Source organism: Sminthopsis crassicaudata, chromosome 5 (assembly GCF_048593235.1).
Source record: "Sminthopsis crassicaudata isolate SCR6 chromosome 5, ASM4859323v1, whole genome shotgun sequence".
NCBI classification, from domain to species: Eukaryota; Metazoa; Chordata; class Mammalia; order Dasyuromorphia; family Dasyuridae; genus Sminthopsis; species Sminthopsis crassicaudata.
Genome location: NC_133621.1, coordinates 259,843,725 through 259,866,449, shown reverse-complemented (window position 1 = coordinate 259,866,449; position 22,725 = coordinate 259,843,725). Strand labels below are relative to the sequence as shown.

The 22,725-nt window shown below is 32.4% G+C and overlaps 2 pseudogenes; one reads left to right on the top strand and one right to left on the bottom strand.

Annotated features, from left to right (window-relative positions):
- Positions 1-1,079: 1,079 nt before the first annotated feature.
- Positions 1,080-2,352, top strand: LOC141543975 (NEDD4-binding protein 2-like 2 pseudogene; annotated as a pseudogene).
- Positions 2,353-18,416: 16,064 nt separating this feature from the next.
- Positions 18,417-19,594, bottom strand: LOC141543974 (uncharacterized; annotated as a pseudogene).
- Positions 19,595-22,725: the final 3,131 nt, after the last annotated feature.

The following is a 22,725-nucleotide window of genomic DNA, read 5'->3' as shown; positions in this document are numbered from 1 at the left end:
ACCAAAAATATTTTATAGAGTTAGAAAAAATAAGAGCAAAATTCATCTGGAAGAACAAAAGGTAAAAAATATCAAGTGAATCAATGAAAAAAATTGTGAAGGAAGATGGTCAAGAAAGACAGCATTAGCAAATTAAGAGAGCATGGAATAAATTCAACTGCCATCTCTATAAAGAAGAGAAGGATTTATGACCAAATGAGAGATATCAAAGTAAAATGGATTAAATTGGATTACATTAAATTAAAAATAAAAAAAGGTTTTGCATGACAAAAGTCATGCAACTAAGATTAGAAGAAAAGCATTAAACTTGAAAACATTGTTAGTGCAAGTTTCTTTGATAAATGCCTCATTTCTTAAATATATAGGGAATGGAATCAAATTGATAAGAATGCAAGTTATTTGCCCATTGATAAATGGTCAAAAATATGAATAGAGAGGAAGTTTTTATTAAAAGAAATCAAAGCTGTCTATAATCATATGAGGTGGATGGCGTTCCAATGGTGCATTTGTGGCCACCATCTCCCAAAGCCAAGAGCTCCCGAACTTGTTTTTCTTCTTTCTCATACACAAATGTTTTATTGGAAAAAATTAAGCTGTCTTTGGGACATTGTTAAAAATATAAAACAAGACAAAGACAGTAGCAAATGCAACATGCAGTAAAAAGCAGAAATCAGCAGAAGAGGCTTATACTATATTCCAAGATAGTGGTGATTATTTTCACAGATTGTAAAAGAAAACAGAGAACAACTAGATACCTTTATAGATCTTCAATGACTAGGAAAATGGAAAAACTCAGGAGAGAAAGACTGAAACTGCAATTTTCTTGAAACCTTTGGGTGATATAATCCCTTATAATAGGCCAGAAATTATTGATCATTCCATTCATAAGACCTACAGCATGAAATTCCTGCAGTAGGATCTATGAATATCAGCAAAATATCTAGAAATAACTATACTTATGTTATTAAAAATAGTAAGGAAGTTAGAATGAAAGAAACCATAAAGTACCTATGAGAATTAGTGGAGAGGAAGTAGAATATACCATAAGTAAAGCATTATAAGACCTATTTACAAAAGACATGAGGAAAATAAATGAGATAAAAGAAAAAAATCACACACAAAAAGTCACTGGTGGACTGGAAAACAAACACAACTTTTCTTCAAATAAACTAGATATGGATAATGAATTATTTCAATTATACAAAGAAATTCAGGAGTTTGAGAGTGAAAAAGAAATTTGGAAGGTACTTATAAGGAATTTAAACCTCAGGAATGTTAATTTATATTATCAAGAACATGACAATGACAATTTAAAATCTAATGAAGAAAAGAAAGATACTTGTTTTAGTACTATTCATTCACCCTCTGATGTTGAGCAATATTTTAGTAATGAGCCAGTTAATTAGAACACTAAATATCCAGTTAACGGGGATATGTAACATATTTTTTTAACAACCTAATCTCTTCCTTTAGCCTTGAGACAACCAATGGAATCCTTTTTTTAGTTTCTTATGGTCTTTTTCCTTCTGGGTTCAATTACCATTTAAATGTTCAAAGATTTAATCCTTTTCCATCTTCACCACCAAATGTTTTCCAAGCTCAAGATGTTAAATTATGTGAAATGCATAATAGATATAATGTAAAAGGTGGCAACACAAATTGGAATTGTTCAAATTTTGATCTTCTAATAGATATTCTGATTGTAATTGGAGGAACAGTAGCATACAGGCCTCTAAAAATGGCTGCAACAAATAAGATGGGCAAGAAAGTAATGGTTTATGTGAAACAAGAGAAGAATCTTGGGAAGACCTTTCTCTGTTCCAGTGGAGAAAACAAACACATTTATAAACCAGCAGTTCCAAGAGGAAAAGCTAAAGAGGCTACTTATTTTTAAGAGGTCTGCCTGCCTCAAGGTGTCCTTTTCTGTTTGGTCAGAATTGTGGTAATATTGTCTTCATTACTGGTGATTATTTTCAGCATTGAAAGGAGTAAAATATAATGTTAAACAACTTGGTGATGTCCATGACTGGAACCAGAGTAGAGCAATGAAAGCTATTGATCCGGGAAGATCTCCAATTATATTACATAACACTAATACCCAAACTTGGGAAATGAAACCTTATGTGGTTGCCTTTAGGCAAAGGATACTAAGTTGAGTTCCACGAATATGAAATATGATGGAAATTTGATCCTGCAAAACTAGAAAAGATTGTATTTTGTGAAAAGATTGTACAGATGTTGGATCATTACAAATATAAAATATTCATCTCTGTTGTATTGAATTCAGTAGAACCTCCACATAAAAGATATGAAAGGTTTCAAAGACAGAGGTGGGGACCCTGTCTAGGCTAGTAAAATTATTTTGATGTTGTAAAATAACTAATATTAATTCTGTTTTCAAATAAAATGAGCTTGTGGCTCATTCAGAAACCAACAATTAACAATTTTAAATAGGTTCAAGTCTAATTACAAAAAACAATAATGCCTCATTGTTTGTTCCCAGAAAACTGTTTATATTTTTAAACATAAATAAAAAGTAGTATATAAAATTGAGATACACATACATAATAGTCATATAAAAATTCCCTAAATCACTAATGATTAGAGAATTGTAAATTAAATTACTCTGAGGTACTAGTACCTTACACCTATCAGATTGACAGAAAAGGAAAACAGCTAATGTTGTTGAGGATGTGGGAAAAAATGAGATACTGATACATTTTTGGTGTAATTGTGAAGTGATCCAACCATTCTAGAGAGTAATTTGGAAGTTTATTTAAAGGGCTATATAACTATATATCTTTTGACTCAGCAATAAGAGATCAGTGAAAAAGAAAAAGGACTTATATGTACAAAAACACTTATAGGAAATTTATTATGGAAGCAAAAAAATGGAAATTGAGGAGATGCTCATTAATTTTAGAATAGTTAATCAAATAGTGGCATGTAGTTTTGATGGAGTACTATTATGTTATAAGAATTGATGACATGGTTATAGTAAAAAAAAAAAAAAAAAAAAAAACATGGGAAACCTATATGAACTGGTCCAAAGTCAAGTGAAAAGAACTGGAAGATTACAGTATACAGTAATAGCAAGATTGTATGTTCAACTGTGAATGACAGCTATTGTGATCAAGCTAAGTAAATTCTAAAAAACTTATGCTACTAAACGTCATCCACTATAAAAACAAACAAACAAACAAACAAAAAACCCTGATAAAATCTGAATACAGATTGAAGCATCCTTTTTTTTTTTTTTTTACTTTTTTGTTTTTGTTGTCTTTTGTAGCATGTCTAAATTGGAAATATATTGTATGACTCTACATGTATAATCACTATAAAATTATCTTAAGAAGGGGAGTGTTGAGTGGGAGGAAAGGAGAGAATTTAAAACTCAAAGTTAAAAAAAACAAGTTAAATTTTTTACATGTAATTGAGAAATGCTTAATGAAATAAATTTTATGAATTAATTTTTATATATGTTCAGTGATTTTATTCGCATTTGACTTTGTGACCCCACTTGACGTTTTTCTGGCAAAGATATGAAAGTTATAAAGTCTGGGCTAGCTCCCTGGAGGCCTCAGGAACAGCCAGAGTCAGAATAAGTAAAAGTCCTTGGTCTTTAGAGGGAGAAGTGATAGAGATAGACAAAACTGCCACAAGACTCCTGGATTCTCGAGTGCAAAGTTACCACATCTCTCCTCCATGTCCCCTGCAGACCAAGTGCAGTTGTCTGGCATCTCTCACCCCATCCTTACCTACAATTCTCTTAACCCCAAACATTGAGCCAGCATTAACTGTGAGGAGCAATTCCAAACATATACTAATAGAGTCATTGTCCAATAGATAATTAGCCTTAAGTTCTGGGTTGTCTGATTCAAGTGCACCTATTCAGAATTTCAGCCCTTTACAGAAAGTAGTTTGCCATTTTCTTTTCCAGCTCATTTAATAATGTTTTTCATGTTTTTTTCCTATTTTTATTATAACTTTTTTATTGACAGATCATATGCATGGGTAATTTTTTACAACATTATCCCTTGCACTCATTTCTGTTCCAATTTTTCCCTTCTCTCTTTTCCCCTTCTCTCCCTCTACCCCCTCCCCCAGATTGCAGGCAGTTTTATAATCACTTTCTTTATGCCTAAATCATGGACCCATTTTGATCTTATCTTGGCATATGGTGTCAAGTGTGGGTCCATGCCTAATTTCTGCATCTGTGCTCAGCTCTGAGATTCTGAGATTGTGCTGAGATACTTGGGGTGTGTGTGGCCAGGCCCAGAGAGACCCTATCTTTTCGGGGTTAAAGTCTTTAGTCCCTGTGTTTATAGCTTCTCTGCTGATCTACTGGCTTGCTGCCAGGGCAAAGTAACCACATTGTGTTAAAGTTCTCCCTGCAGAAACTGCTAAGATTATACCCTACCCTCCTCAGGTCTGCTCAGAGTGAGCTACCTTCTGTACTCTCACTGCTTGCTGTGCTCTCACTGCCTGCCTGCTTTTCAGTCTGATCTAATCCCAGCCTGTCAGCAAAAACAGACCTTTTCTGGTGAATTTCGAGGATATCTTCTGTTGGTAATTATTTGTGTTTTTTTTTTTTCAGTCAAGTACTAATTCCAAAGCTTGACATGAAATAAATTATTCTGAGAGCAAAGATGGAGCTTAAATAGATGTGTATGTCCTCTCTGCCACCTTGCCCGGAAGTCCCCTCATTTAATAATTGAAGAAACTGAGGCAGACAGGTTTAAGTGACTTGCCTAGGTTCATAGAGCTAGTAGGTATCTGGTACTGAATTTGAACTGAGGTCTTGACTCCAGGCTTGGTGATCTATCCATTATAGCATTATACCGTTGCTGTTGCAAAATTTATTGGAAAAACTAAAGCAAACAGCCAAATAAATTATATCTTTGGCTTTCAGAATGAGGGATATTTTTGTATTGAAATTCCCTTCATTATAAGCACCAGCAAATTATTTGTATTTGATAATCTTTTCTGCTTTAAGTATCTGCTTAAATGAAATATCAATGCTCACACAACTAGTGATTCATGTATTATTTGCTTCACAATCCTTATAACAACTTTGTGTGGTAGGTATCTGTATAAGATTCAGGAAAACAAGGCTGAGGGGTAGTTAAGTGACTTCTTGTCAATGATTCCAAGGCAAGCACTTCATCTAATAAGTAACCTGAATGTCTTGATATTTCATAATTTTTAAAATTCAATATCTGTTAATAAATTTGAATTAGGGGCAGTTAGTTGGTGCAGTGGATAGAGCACCAGCTCTGAAGTCAGGGGGACCTGAGTTCAAATGTGGCCTCAAGCACTTCCTACCTGTATGACCCTGGGCATGTCACTTAACCCCAATTGCCACAACAACAACAAAATTGAATCAGTACATGAAGCCATCTACATGCACTTATTAAATACCTACTATGGGCATGGCATAGCCTAAGATATACATATCAAGACTAAAAGGGAAAAAAAAATTATGACCTCATTTAACTTATTATAATCTTCTTCTGACTGGGATATGACTTCTTCAACTAACCAACATTTTTTTTAGTGTCTATCCATTTGACATAAATAAATTGACTCAGAAACACCAATTAATTTGCTTTACCAGTTGTTGATGTACTAAGACATACTATACCAGATATAGAAGAGAGTATTTTTTTCTTCTCAAATTCTTACATTTTCTCTCTTTGTACTTGACAATAATTTGAATGCCAGAGGATACTTCTTTCTAACAAAGATAGCAACAGTATATTTGTTAAGGAAGCCCTCAGGAGCCTACTTTATTTTCATACCCACATCCTTGCTTCACATAGTTACTTTACAAACTCTAGTTTCCATCAAGAGTTCACTGACAGCTCACTTCACAACCTCTTTTTAGCTTCCTTCCTATTTGCCAATAGTGTTACTCTAGTGACTTTTCCAGTGCTTTACATCTAGTCAGGACCTTTAATGAATCCTACAACCTTGAAATATATTTCTCGTTTGAATAGAAACTTCTATATACAAAACTAATTGGTACGGAGAAGATATGACCCAGATTGTCTGTTTTTAAGCTTGAGTCTACAGAATTTGTTTCTTTAGATGTAAAATAATTTTGGTGTGAACTGATGTAGGAAAATTTATCAATTTTTTATTAAAATTGTAATTTATCATTGTCATTAAGATATTGTTTCATTTTATAATTAACACATTTTTAGGGTTGTAAATTTAACTGTGATAGTGCTTATCTACAGAATGAAATCCTCAACTGTTACAATTTTGAAATGAAGCATTAAGATGCTATGACTAATAAGGGCCCATAAAAATATGCATATGATTTCCTAATGGATATAAATTTTTATTTTGATCCATGTAGTTTTTATTTTTTTAAATTAATTTTATTAGTAGATTGAAGAAGTCATCTACATCTCCCATTGATTCATCTAAATCTACTTACCAGTGAGACATCATTATAATTAAATTTTTGAAAAGGTGATTTTAGGAGAAAAAAAAATAAAGTTTAACAAGAGTCGCCAAAAAGTTCTATAATAATATATCCATGGTTTCTCAGATTTCTTCAATACTTATTTTTGGGGAAAATAAATTTGATTATTATAACTTCTCAGTATTACATTTGTATTATTTAGTTTCTGTTGTTCTTGCATTTATATTTTGTAACCACTTAAAATACTGTTTTCTTGATTCTGCTTGCTTCACTTTGAAAAAAATTCATATAATTCATTGCTCTAATTTTCATGATTTCTCACAGTACAATAATATTCTATTAAATAGAAATAGATTATGTAATTAAAATTGGAAGATACCATAGAGGTCAGGAAGCCCAATTACCTTATAAAGAGAAGAGAAAACTGAAGGTAAAGGTATTTAAATTACGTGTCTATTGAACCTCCATGTTACCACGTTTTGTTTAGCAATTCTCAATGAATGAGCATAAATGAGCATCTTCTCTGTTTCTAACTAAAAAAAGAAAAAAAAATCAAATCATCTTTCACCTAATGCTTTGCAATAACAAATTCTTAACAAAGACCTTTTTATTCATCCATTCAAATTGGAAAAGATGGATATAATCAATGTCATAAGGTTTATGGAAAGATGAGAACAAAAAATCCTGTTTGATCGAACTGTGAATTGGTCCAGTGATTTTTAAAATAATTTGTAATTGTAGGAAAAAAGGACAAAAATGTCCCAAAAGGCAAACCACTCCAGTAAACTTTGCCAAGAAACCCTCAAAAGGGTGTCACAATGAGTCAGACAGAATTATAAATGACTAAACAGCAACAACATTTTCATTCAGTTTAACTCAGACTAGTTAGAAAAGTTGAATATTGGTATTAGGTAGGGCTTAAATTTGACAATTCAGCTCTGTTATTTAACAGAAGATGAGATTGGAGTTCATTGACTCAAAATCATAAAGCTGCTCAAGATCCTATTAATGTTAGAGAAAGTCTTACACAGAGGATAGAATAAAACAGTTGGAAGGACACAGGGTTAAAATAGTAATGTGACTGGGCTAATTACACAATCTCACTGATTCCCACTTTCCTCAAGTGTAAAATGAGGATCACCTATATCACAAAAAATTTAGGACAAATGCATTAAATAGTACATCTAAAATTTTTTCGCAAACATTAGTGTGGTATATAAATGCTAGCTGGTATTATTATTTTTTATTATTTTTGGAATAAGACTTGTGAATTTTATTGCTTTTACTTAATTAGATCCAATAAGCTAGTTCCATACTCAACAGTTACCTGGTAGCCCTGTATAAATACCATAAGTTGGAAGTTTTAACGCTTTTATCCTTAAAATTTACATTTTGGGACCCAGTTATATATGAAGAATATCCTTACTTCCCTCTACCTTTTTAAATAAGTTCAACTTATGTTAGTCAATCAATTTATTTTAATATATATTTTAAATTATTATGGGTGTAAAAATGTGTAAGGGCAGCTAGGTGATATAATAAAACACTAATGCTGAAGCCAGGAGGATCTGAGTTCAATTCTAGCCTCATACACTAGACATTATTTGTGTGATCCATCATAAATCACTTAACCCTGATTGTCTCACCAATTTAAAAAGAAAGGTCTTTGGCCAATTACTATACTCTGTAAGTAAGGCTGGAAATGAAGGTAAAAACATCCCTCATAAAACTTACATTTTAATGCTGAAGAAAAGTTGTAAATTGCTGTTTGCATGCAAGGTATCTGCAATGTAAATGTAAATTAATTTCAGAGGAAGGTACTAAAATTTTGAGAGGGGGAAACCTCTTATAAAATATTAGATTTGATTCTGAGAGGGATAAGATTGAGGTCCCCTACTATAATAGTTTTGCTGTTTATTTCTTCCTGTAACTGGCTTAAAATAAGTAAAATGTTTATAAGAACTCACTATTCAACAAAAAAAATTTAAATTAATGTAATCAAAATTGTTCATTTTACCTTTCATAATGTTCTCTAGTTCTTCTTTGGTCATAAATTCCTCCCTTCTCCAAAGATTTTATGCCCAAATCATGTATCCATTTTGACCTTATTTTGGTATGGGATATGAGGTGTAGGTCTATGTCAAGTTTCTGACACATTATATTCCATTTTTCCAGCAATTTTCGTAGAGTGAGTCCTTATCCCTTAAGCTGGAGGTTTGGGGTTTATCAAATACTAGCTTACTACAGTTAATGATTATTGTGTCATGTGTAACAAACCTATTTCACTAATCCCCCACTCTATAAATCTTCACTCTAGGAAATCTTAATCAGTACCAAATAGTTTTAAGGCTGTTGCTTTATAAAATAGTTTTAGGTCTGTCACTGCTAAGTCACCATCCTTTATATTTTTTTTTCATTATTTCCTTTGATATTCTTGATCTTTTTGTTCTTCCAGATTAATTTTGCTATTATCTTTTATAACTGTATAAATAATTTTGGCAGTTTGATTGGTATGACACTAAACAAGTAGAACAATTTAGGTGTAACTGTCATTTTTATTATAGTACTGGCTACTCTATGCATTGAACCATCCAGCTGCCTCATTTCCTGTGTAATCTTGGTCAATTCATTGAACTCTGGGCCTTGATATTTTTATCTGAAAGAGGAAGGAAAATCACCTCTAAGATTCATTGTTTCTAAGTAGATTATGTTATGAATTCTTCAAATATTTACTCAGTATGCAATATGAATGAAGGACTATGAAGACAAAATGGTCTTCTTGTAAGAGGAAATCACTTTTTTGAAGATGGGTAGTAGAATGAATTCAGAAAAACATATTTATGTATATATGTATATATACACACAAAAATTTCCATGCATATGCATATATATGTATATAGATGATAGAACAGTCTTTATGTATGTTCTGTGTTCAAGACTCATGTTAAAATTTGGCAATAAGTACACCTACTTTATATTAAAGATAATACAAGATAAGTATAAGTAAGAAAAGATAATACATAAAAAAAGTGTAGGAAAGGTTCATTGGAGGAAAATGGACTCGAGTATGACAATCTGGGCTATTATTAAGATGCAATGAAAGTTCAATTCTCAGAGCCAAGGGATATAGAGTCAAATTTTCTACTAGAAAAAGGTAGAAATATCATAAGTTGGACCATCGTGAAGATATTGTTGAAAAATGTTGTGTAAGGTAACCTTTCAGAGAAAGGTTACATTGGCAAAAGGGAATGTGTCAAGTCTTTGGTAGTTCAGGAGATGCAAAACTATGAAAATTATTTTCAAGAGGCTTATTAAACATTTTGCATTTTTCATAATGTCATCAGTATTAATGCAAAACATCACCACTCCCCAATCCAAAAAAAAAAAAAAAAAAGAAAAAAAGAAAGAAAACTAATAATTTTTTCTGGCACCTAGCAAAATGCTGACCCAACGGTAGTATCCCAGTGGATTTAGAAGGGATTTCAGAGGGCAATTTATCCAATTATTTTCTTTTACAAATGAGCAATCTAAAGTTAAGTAACCTTTCTAAAAGCAAATATCAGAAGAAATAAACTTTTAGACATCAGAATTAGGAGTTGAACTCAGGTCTAAAGCCTTTGAAAAATTTTCCCTGTAATAAAAATACTTAAAAAAAAGATGCTTGGATTCTATGCTTTTCATTTAAAATAAAACCTCTTCCTCAGTTTATTCTATATCTTTTATTTAACAAATGAACAGATATTATAGGGATGAGGCTTTCCATAAGAAAAAATAAAGCCAGTATTTTTACTGTTTTATTAACCACTAAAATATCTTCTGACAACTTTATTTAAGATTTATATAAGACTTACTGTTTCTTGATTTTATGAAACATTTAGCTAATTTTAGAAAAAAAATTACTTGAGCCTTCAACACAATGTTCATCTGAAGATATGAATCTAATGTTATTAAACTGAAATCGATCTCTTACCCTTTTGGACAGTTTCAGGAATAATTCCAAGTTACATAATTTCCTAATCTAATGATCATCCATAAACTTCCTGTCATTTATCATTAACCTCCATTAGCCACTGAATAGCTCTTAAGACTAAATTCCCACAATGGTTGATCTTCTGTCTTCAGTTTTCAGGTCACAAAATAACTTCTCCATTTTTTCAGATTAAAATGGAAAATGTCAAGTGATTGGCTCATTTCCCACCTGATTTATTTCTAGCATATAACTATCCCTGCCTGTTTCTATTTCTTTCACATGTATGAACCCTACTTCTGACAACTTTATTCATTTGCTTGTTAAACCTATTCTTTTACATCCTCAGATTTATAGAAACAAACATCTGTATGTAAAATTCACCTTCTTTTATTCTTCAGTAAATTCCCATAGCCCATATGTGTCACAGAGGGCATTAACCATATGGCACTGTTCTTTGCCCACATTTCTTATCTGAAATAGCTTTTTATTTCTCTGTACACTATACTGATTAGGTTAAAAATTATCTACCCCAAGTTTTTGGCTTGTTTCTATTTTTTCTATATTACGGTTCCTTTCGTTGTTTTAAGATAGTGTAGATATTCCTGAAAATGTCCTAGTGGAGTAAAAGTATGTTCAAAGGATTATAAAATTGCACATATCCTTCCTAAAGATATCATGAAGGGAAAAGAACTCACAAATGCAAAAATGTTTGTAGCAGGTTTTTTTTTTTGTTTGTTTGTTTTTGTTTTTGTTTTGTGGTGGCAAGGAATTGGCTATTTTCAACAGTACAATGATATAAGACTACTCTGAAAAACATATGATAAAAATGCTATCCATACTCAGAAAAAGGAATGATTAGGTCTAAATACATAATTGCAAAATTAGGAAAAATTTGTGGAAATTTTAAAGATTTGGGTTTCAGGTTAATATAAGGGGGGAAAACCTTAACAATTTTAGTTACTGAGAAAGAGAATGGATTTCCTTGGAGAGTAGAAATTTTGTTCTTATTGCAGATAAAGAAATATTCACTTCAGATCAGAATTGTTTCAGATGTCTTTTGAGAGTTTACTTTCAACTGTTCAATTCTTTGATTCTAAGGTTCATTGAACACAACTGTATATAGTTAGACTTATTTTTTTCTTAGCATTTGCAATTGGGATAGTCAGCAAGCCTAATATCTACAAGTATCTTGGGCCTGTTTACCTATTTCCATTGAAGTAGAAAAGTATTTTTTGCCTTTAGTTGTTTTGATGCAAAACAGGAATTTTTCAAGTATGAAGTCTACTAACAAAAAATGGAAAATAAAATAAAATGCATATGTTAAATGACAGAGAACAGATGTAAGTTAACTAAATTCTAGTGGATTATTGCTCTAACTAATATGTATTTGTATCAAACAACATGATTACTTTTCTTTCCCTATTTTTTTTACTAAGGAACTCAATGCAACCCACCCTCTTTTGAGTTCTTAGACTTCTTATATTCAATCTTTTGTTTTCATTTGTTCCTTAAAAATGTGCTAAGCTGGGGTCCCCTCTAACTAAATTGATTAATGTATTATCAAATGATGAATAAGTCATTACAAGTTGTAGAAGGTTATTGCTGCCCTTCTCAAGTTTATATTATGGAAGAAACAACAATAGATACCAGTGCACTTTTCATCTTCTCTTCTTTAGAAAAATCCACTATCAAACTTTCCCATTCCCCACTTTTGTATAGTCAGAGTCAAATTCTTTCACACAATATGTGTTCTACAGGTTTATTTAACAATCATGTCATCTTTTATAATACTAGTCCAGAAAAGATTTGACATGTAGACCTCAGAGGAATAAAATCTGAATGACATCTCTGGAGAAGAGATAATGGAGTACCAAATATGAAGAGGGTTATAATTCCAAAACACCTGCTATGGAGTAGTAGTAAAGGTAATTGAGGAAAAAAAGGGAATATTTTGATTTTAAAAGTGAAAAATGATCTGAAGGTTTATTGCTGAAGTCAAATAAAATGGAAGGAATGGTTTTACTCTTCCATGTTCACAATAATTTAATGGGATGGGATGAGCTAAATACAGGCAGGATGAATAATATGCATTTTCTTGGTAATGGATCTTACATTGTTAAAGGTTGTAAGTAATTCTTCCATTAACCCATTATCCCAAAGTCCTTAGGAACTCTCAGTTGCCTTTTAGAAAAATAAATATTGCAAAAGACAAGTTTAATAAAAGTGTTTGAAAAATTTCAAAAAATGTTATGCTGACAACAATCAGAAATATAATCAAATAAAGAACTATTAGTACTTCTAATGTGGCATTGGTATTATATGTGGACATGTAGCTTTTCCTTTATGCCTCAATTTCCTTATTGTTAAATTGATATGTTTGTAGCCAACTAATTTAAGATCCCTTCAAGCTATAAATGCTGTGGTTCTAGAAGTTCAAGGGTAAGAACAAATGATCCTATGAAATATATAGCTGCAGTGAAAGCTTAGGATAAAGCAAAATTCATGGTAGTTTGGAAAAAAGGAAACTTTGTATATAAGAATAAGATTTTTTTTTAAATTTCAGAAAATGAGATTAGAGATCTGTTGGTAAGATACTCAGTAAGCATGATTTAATAAGTATTTTTAATGTTCTAGGCATTATGTATTATTATAGGATACAGCTGTAAGTTAACTAATGTCTAATAAGTTATTGGTCTAAGTAATATATAGTTGGGTCAGTATATAATGGCTGTTTTATATACATATATATGTATATAATGGCTGTTTTATATACATATATATATATATATATATATATATACATACACATATGTGCTACAAAAACAAAAAGGAGATTTCTATCTCAAGTAAGTCACATTCTAATGGGAGATCCAATATTTAAAGAAATATATGCATATGAAATATACACAGTTAAATACAAGGTAGTCACAGGGAAAGCCTTAATGGGAGAGGTAGTTTAACAGATTCTAAAGAGTGTGGGACATCAACTTAGTTTTGAAAGGACTTTGTTTTTATAAATATTATCTTATTTGATCCCCACAATAATCCCGGTAAGTAGATGGTACTATTTTAATTATTTTACAGTTGAAGAAATTAAAATAGAGACATTAAGTAACTTGCCCAAGGTTACACATCTCAGAATTACTGCCTTCCTTGATTTTCAACTCCTAACTAAAAATCTCACCCTCTATAAGAAAATTTTCCCATCACTTTTATTTTTACTATTTGTTTTATATATATATATACATATACATATACATATATATACACATATATATACATATTGTATATATATATACATATATATGTATATATATATACACATATATATATATTGTATATATATATACATATATATATATATATATATACATATATAATTTTTTTGGTGAATTCTTTCAAGGCAGGACTGCTTTGTCTCTCTTTGTATTTCTAGCACTGAGCACAATGCCTAGCACATAGAAGGTGCTTAATGGATATTTATTAATGAATTGGCTTTCTTACTTTTCCTCACACACTACAATCCATCCCTAGTTTTTGCTTTTGAAATAGCTATTTTTCTATGTATTCCGTTGTACCCTCTGCCTCTCAGAATCCCTATCTATCTTTAAGATTCAGCTCGAGTTCTTCCTCCAATATGGTGATTTCTTGATACCCATACTTATGGAGACTTCTTGATAATCAAAGTGGCCAGCATCCTCCCTAAAATTATCTTGTATCCTTTTTGCATCTATATTGTATAAGCTTAATCCTGCATGTTAACTTCTGCCACTTAAATTCCTTATGAGCAGGCGTTGAACGAATCACTTTTGTCTTTATATTCCCAGTAATAATACTGCTGACATTTACTAGTCATTTAAAAATGTTTATGGATTGATTATTCAATTGATTTTTGCATCAATTATTCCGCATCCTACTCTTTTCATATCTATCTATCTATCTATCTATCTATCTATCTATCTATCTATCTATCTATCTATCTTGTTTGCTGTCTTAAGGAGGAGAGAAAGGGTAGAAGAGGGAGAAAAATTTGGAACACAAAGTTTGCAAAGATGAATGTTGAAAATTCTTTTGCCTGTATTTGGAAAAATAAAATACCATTAAAAATGAGCATAGGATTTGGAACAAGTGGATATAGGTTCAGATATTGTGATCTTGAGCACAGCTCTCTGGATTATCTGTTTATTCAAAGATAAAATGAAGGAGTGGAACCTGGTCACACTTTGAGCTCACTTCTAGATCTAAATCTATATTCCTTAGAGTAGGGTTACTAGATGGTGTCAACCAGAGTGCTAGGCCTGGAGTCAGGAATACTCTGTGGGTTGAAATCTAGCCTTAACACTTATAAAATGAGTTTAAAAAAGAAATGACAAAACACTCTAGTATATTTAAGAAAAAAGAAAAAAAAAAACAATAAATGGGCTCACAAAGATGCTAAAACAATTGGAAGAAAAAAAAAAAAGAAAAAAAAAAACAAGAACATTCCCATGAATAGATTTAAAATTGCCTGTTGGTGAAATACATTTTTTTATTTCCTCTACCTTATACATAACAATTGGCTAATACATATTTGTTGAATAGATTTTTCTTCCTTTTTTTTAGAGTTTTCTTTTCATTTTAAGAGAAACATCATATCTTTCCTTTATATATATATATATATATATATATATATATATATATATATTATTTTTTAAACTTTATTTCTTTATTTTAATATAAATTGCTTTATGAATCATGTTGGGAAAGAAAACTCAGAACAAAAGGGAAAAATCATGGGAGAGGGAAAAAAAAGAGAAAAGAAGTGAACATTATTATGTTCATGTTGATTTATATTCAATCTCCATAGTTCTTTTTCTGGAAATAGATGGCATTTTCTATCCAAAGCCTATTGGGATTGCTTTGGATCATTGAATCACTAAGAAGAACCAAGTCTTTCATAGTTGATCATCACACATTCTATTATTGTGTATAATGTATTCCTGGTTCTGCTTGTTTCCCTCACTATCGGTTCATGTAAATCTTTCCAGACCTTTCTAAAATTAGCTTGTTCATTTTTTATAGAATAATAATGTTCTATTTCCTTCATATATTACAGCTTATTCAACCACTTCCCAATTGGTTTAATTAATTTTCCAATTTTTTGTTAGCACAAAAAGAACTTCCATGAACATTTTTGCACATGTGAATCCTTTCCTTTCTTTTATAATTTCTTGGGATACAGGTTTAGTAGTGGCAACATTTGGTCAAAGGACATGCATAGTTTTGTAGCCCTTTGGGCATAGTTACAAATTGCTCTCCAGAAGAGCTGGATCCTTTCATAACTCTATCAACTACACATTACTATTCCCAGTTTTCCCACATCCCCTCCGACATTTAGCATTATCTTTTCCAGTCATCTTAGTCTTTTATAAAGATATAAACATGGAATCTAATGCAATGCCTTACCATTTAATAAATGGTTATAATTTTTTTAATTTAATTTTTATTTTTAATGTTCTTGGTGATTTTCTGGAGGTCTTGAGAGCAGCCTTTGTTTTTGTAGACTAATCACCACAAGAATATCCAGGGTTAAAGTCCAAATCCTTTGTTATCTCCTTCATTGGGGCTTCAGTTAGCTTTCTTAAAGCCTTTCTGGAATCTTGGTTTCAATGGAGAAGCTAAGGAGGACAGGTGTTGTGAGAGGGGATGAATGAATCTGAATCCAAGGGCTTGTGCTTTAGCCTCCAGTCCACTTTATTTCCCTAGATCTGAATGAATCTGACTGAGGATCCCAGTTTATATACTCTACACTGAGTATAAACCAATCATTATATCACTAGGAAACCATTATTTGTTGTAAGAGTAAATCAATCATACTGAACTTAGAGAACTATTAAGCACCATACTAAACTAGATAACCATTGTTTCATCAATTCCACTTAAGATCTTGTAAGAATCCTTGTTTCAAGTTCAGAGTTCTGGCCCATAACACTTATTTATTCAATATTTCCCCAGTTACATTGCAAACAAAAGAATTACATTTATTTTAAGATTTTTTTGAGTTCTAGATTATCTCCCTTATGCCCATCCACAATTGAAAAATCACTTGTGAACTTATGTAAAGTTATATAAAGAATTTCCATAAAAGTGAAATTGTGGAAAATAACAAAATACAGATCTCCCACCCTAATGAAAATAAAAACTCTCAAGAAAAATTAAATTAAAAGAGAGAGGCAGAGAAAAAGAGAGAGAGATGGAAAGAGAGACAGAGAGTGAGACAGAGAAAGAGACACTGAGAGAGACAGACAGAGAGAGATAGAGACATAGATAGACACAGACACAGAGAGACAGAGAAAGAGAAAGATTGTTTTAGGGCAACTAGTTGGTTCAGTGGATAAAGCACCAGTCCTGAAATCAGGAGGACCAGAGTTCAAATTTGACCTCAGACACTTAACACTTCCTAACTGTGTGACCCTGGGCAAATCATTTAATCCCAATTGCTTCAGGAAAAAAAAAAAAAGGAAGAAGAATGTTTCAATCTGCATTTAGTTTCTTCTCTTGCCATGATAGGATTTTTCATAAATCCTTCAGAGTAGTTGTGAATGATTGTACTACTTAGAATCAGTCATTCACAGCTGGTCATCCAGCAACATTGCTATTACTTTGTATACAGTACATTTCACTTTGCTTGAGTTCATGTAGGACTCTCCAGGTCTTTTTTTTTTTTCCGTTGAGAGCATCCTAGTCATCTAAATGTTTATAAAGTGATTTAGCCCATAGTGAGTTATATACATGTTTATTACATGTTTAGCATATAATATATATTCTCCATCCTACTCACAATTAACAGCTAATTTAATTCCAAATAACCTAGTTATAGATTTTTTGGATGCATGTATACATGCATATTTTAAAAAGAATATGTATATTGGTCCATACACTTCAGTAAACCATTTCTATCACACAAGCAAAAAACAAACAAACAAACAAATAAACTGTGGATTACTATGTTGTTTTTGTTTTGTAGATTTTTTCATGAATTTATCGTATGGGTGTTGAGTATTGTAATTCTCTGTTTTATTTTCTTTTACATATAAGGCCATACATATATTCTACAAAGGTAATCAACTTCTCTGCACACACTTCTAATTTGCAATGGAAAATAATTTTTAGATATATGAACAAATTTTGATTTGGAATGTGCTGAGAATAAACATAGTATGATGCTATCCCCTGATTTGCTAAATGATTGTAAAGAACAGATTTTCTTCCATTGTAGGCAGCACCAGCTGATCATTAACATATTGTTTCCACAACTCTATCTGAGTCTGGTCACAATTTTGAATTCTTTTATGTGTGAGATACTCAATGACTTCCTTTTTGAAGAATAACTGGGTCCTTTATTCCCCACATTGCATAACTGTTACATTCCTTTTCTTAGCACATATATGTGTGTATACACACACACACATGCATATATATATATATATATATATATATATATATATATATATATATATATATATATACACATATATATAGCATTATATATGCATATAAACACATATATTTCTTTGAATTTATAATGCTGATCATCAGTATGGTTGGGAGGAAAATATAATCATGCTTAATGCCTACCATATGGAAAATTTGTTTAAGTAACAACAAGTAAACAAAGAAACAAAAAATGATACTTGTTAGGATTACAAGGTGAGAACTCAGGTTCTCTGGACAATTCTCTAGCTCAGAATTCACACCTTTAGTTCCAGCCTTTAGGGGGAGTTTACACCTTTGAACTTCTGAAAAGGAGTTTACACAACCTTTAAAAGGAGCAAGTTGAAGTATTTTCTCACAAGCTCCGTTGAGTTCTCACTACAATCTCTGCTAAGATAAAAGAGGAGGGCAGGAGGGCAAGGAGTAGTCTAGTCTGGGATTGAGTTGAGATGGTGATCTGGAAGGACAACTTAGAGATGACTGGACTTTGACATTTTGGCGCCCAATGTGGGGCTTCTCTCCCATGTGGATTCTCTGTTGCTAAGTGAGATAGGTGTCCCTCCTGAAGGCCTTGCCACACTTATTACATTTGTAAGGCTTCTCCCTGGTGTGTAAGAATTTGTGTTCCACGAGGATGGAGCTGTGCCTGAAGCCCTTCCTGAAGTTGCTGCATCTGTAGGGCTTCTCTTGGGCATGAGTCCTTTGGTGGCAAGTGAGGTGGGCCCTGTGGCTGAAGGAATCTCCACATACCTTACACTCATAGGGCTTCTCCCCAGAGTGGATGACCTGGTGCTGAAGGAGGATGGAGCTGTGGCTGAAGGCCTTCCCCCATGTGGTGCACTCATAGGGCTTCTCTCAGATATGAGTTCTTTGGTAGCGAATGAGGTTGGCTCTGCGGCTGAAGGCCTCCCCACAAATGCCACACTTATAAGGTTTCTCTCCCATGTGAATGATCTGATGCTGGGTGATGGCCGTCTAGTGGCTGAAGCTTTTCCCACACTCAGTACACTCGTACGGTTTCTCTTCACTGTGGGTTATCTGATGCTGGATAAGTAATGAACTGTGACTGAAGAGTTTCCCACACTCACTACATTTATAGGGTTTGGTTCCCATATAGATTCTCTGGTATTGAATGAGGGTGGAGTGGTGACTGAAGGCCTTCCTGCATTCATTGCATGTGTAGGCTTTCTCTCCAGCATGGATTACTCAATGTTTGATCAGGTCTGCACTCCACCTAAAACTCTTTGCACATGTTTCACATTGATGGGGTCTTTCTCCTGTAGTGTCTGTGTTAAGAGGGGCATCAAGATCTGAAATCCGATTTAAGCTCTTTCCAAATTCGGTGTGTTGTTGCCCTTTCTCCTCCGTAGAGACTTTGGTTAGATTGACTTTTAATTTCCTGAAACCTTTTCTCTTCCAGGAAACAATTTCTTTCTGAGTCTGACCTAATGGATCTTTTTCCTGACTCTCTAATGTGGTGCAGATGTCCCCATATTTGAGGCCCAGAGGATGCGCCTTGCTGGTCTTTCCAAGATTACTTCCTGGGATCCATCTTCAGAAAAGGTAGATTTTGGAGAAGCTGCATTTGCCTTCATATCAATCTTCCAGGGGTGCAGTGCTCTGGAGTCTCTGAGCTTGGATCTGGGGCCAAACTGGTGGACAATCTCTCACCTTAGGCCCCTGCCAGGGGTTGAGTTAGCTATCCGGGCTCCTTGCATGAATTCCTTAAGTTGGGATGAATTTTATCTTTTTAAGTCTTGTGGGAAAAATTTTTTTTAAAAGATCCCTCTTTTGTGGAATCATATAGCTTGGAGAGACATCAAACTTAAGCATGAAAAATGAGTTCCCAACCTAGAAGTGCATTATTATCTCTTACCTCCAATGCCAATCTATTGTTAGGATCTGTCAAGTTCACTTTTGCAACACTTCTCAAATATGTCTCCTTTTTTTCTGATGCCACCCTACCCTGATGTAAGCCTTCATCATCTTAGGTTGGCCTTAATTATTTTCTTATAAATTTATTTATGCTTTTAATTAACATTGCTTTATGAATCATATTGGGAGAGAAAAATCAGAGCAAAATAGAAAAAACATGGGAGAGAAAAAACAGGAAAAAAGTGAACATAGCTTATGTTGATTTATATTCAGTTTCCTCAGTTCTTTTTCTGGATGCAGATGGCATTTTCTGTTCAAAGATTGCTTTGGATCACTGAAACACTGAGAAGAACCAAGTCTTTTATACGTGATCATTACATTCTTCTTGTAATTGTGTACAATGTATACCAGGTACGGCTTGCTTCACTCAGCATCAATTCATGTAAATCTTTCCAGGTCTTTCTAAAATCATTTTATTCATCTTTTTTTTAATAGAAAAATATTCTATTAATTCCATATACTATAACTTGTATAGACATTCCCCAAGTGATAGATATACACTCATTTTCCACTTATTTCCTACCACAAAAAAGAGCTAATGTATGTAGGTTCTTTTCCCTTCTTTATGATTTTCTTAGAGTACAGATGCAGTAAGGTACTGCTGAGTCAAAGGGTATGCGTAGTTTTATAGCGCTTTGGGCATAGCACCAGATTGCTCTCCAGAATGATTGAATCAGTTCACAGTTCCACTAACAATACATTAGCATCCCAGTTTTCCCACTTCCCCTCCAACATTTATCATTATATTTTCCTGTCATGTTAGCCAATCTCTGAGGTATGAGGTGGTTCCTCAGAGTTATTTTAATTTTCTTTTCTCTAATCAATAGTAATTTAGAGAATGTTTTTATACAAGTATAAATGGCTTTAATTTCATCATACAAAAATTGCCCTTTTATATCCTTTGACCATTTATCAATTGAGGAATGATTTGTATTCTTATAAATTTGACACAGGTTCATATATATATATATATATATATTTTAGAAATGAGACCTTTGTCAGAAACACTTGCTGCAAAGATTTTTTTCCTACATTTGTACTTCCTTTTTAATCTTGTTTCTGTTCTGTTTTATTTGTGCAAACCCTTTTTAATTTAATGTAATCAAAGTAATCCATTGGCCTTTTATAATGTTCTCTAGTTCATCTTTGGTCATAAATTCTTCACTATTATATATTATTATATTATATTATATATTATAAAATATAGTTTTTGGTTTGGTACTGCTAAGACACCATCCCTTTTTTCCCTTTAATTATCTTGATATTCTTAATGTTTTCTTCCAGAAGAATTTTGTTATTATTTTTTCTAGTTCTATGAAATATTTTTTGTCAATTTGATTGGAATGACATTGAACAAGTAGATCAATTTAAGCAAAATTGTCATTTTTATTGTATTTGTTTAGCCTAGCCATGAACAATTGATATTTTTTCAATTGTTTAAATCCTACTTTATTAATGTGAGAAGTGTTTTGTAATTATGTTCATATAGTTGTTGGGTTTGTCTTGGCAGGCACACTCCCTAAGCATTTAATTTTATCTACATTAATTTTAATTAACGTGGATTTAGTTTATATCCTGCAACTTGTTAAAGGTATTAATTTTTTTCGGTAGTTTTTTGAATAATTTCCCAAGATTCTCTAAGTATATAATCTTTAAAGACTAATAGTTTTATTTCCTCGATGCCTGTTCTAATTCCTATAATTTTTTTTAATTTTCTTATTGCTAAAGCCAACATTTCTAGAGCAATGTCGAGTAATAGTGGTGATAATGGGCATCCTTGTTTCATCCCTGATCTTATTGGGAATGCATCCAGCTTCTTTCTATTACAAATAATGCTTGTTGTAGGTTTTAGATAGATACTGCTTATTATTTCAAAGAAATCTCCCCTTTTCAATATGTTCTCTAGAGTTTTTAATAGGAATGTGTGCTATATTTTGTCAAAAGTTTTTTTTTTGCAACTATTGTTATTATCATATGATTTCTGTTGATTTTATTATTGATGCGGTTTAATATGATAATAGTTTTCCTGATACTGAACCAGCCCTGCATTCCTGGTATAAAATTTTACTTGGTCATAGTGCATTATCCTACTGATAAGTTGCTGAAATGTCTTTGCTAATATTGCATTTAAAATTTTTGTATTAATAATCACTAGGGGTATTAGGCTGTAATTTTCTTTCTCTGTAAACCTTCCTGGTATAAGTATCAGTGTCATTTTTGTGTCATAGAAAGAATTTGGCAGCACTCCTCCTTTACCCATTTTTCCAAATAGTTTGCATAGCATTGAAAATAATTATTCTTTCAATGTTGGATAGAATTCACTTGTGATTCCATCTGGCCTATAGATTTTTTCCTTAGGGAGTTCATTAATGACTTATTCAATTTCTTTTTCTAAAATGGAACTATTTAAATAATTTATTTCCTCTTCTGTTAATCTACACAATTTATATTTTTGTAAATATTCATCCAGTTCTGGTAGATTTTCAAATTTGCTTCCTGATTTCCTAGAGTTTGCATTTTGAGTTGGTTCTGGAAACTGCTATGCTAGAACTGAAGGTTTTAGTTGGTGTTTTGCTGTAGTTAGGACCCTCTCACCAGCTTTCCCATAGTCTGTCTGATCTGGGCTGAACACCCTTTTCATTCCAGTGAGAGTGACCTTTCTCTTTTCCAGTGTATCTTGATCTAGAAAGTGGTTTCATTCCATCATTCCATCAGATTCTGTTCAGAGGTTCGATTTCATGTGGTTTTTGAGTGAAACTGGAAGAGTTTGTGTATCTCCCTGTCTTTTCCCCACCCATCTTGCCTTCACCCCGGAAGTTCTCTAGTCTTGATTATTTATATAGCTTGCTGTTTCATCTGCTAGCCTCAAATCTCTCAATCCATTCTCCCTTTATCCACTAAAATAATTTTCCTA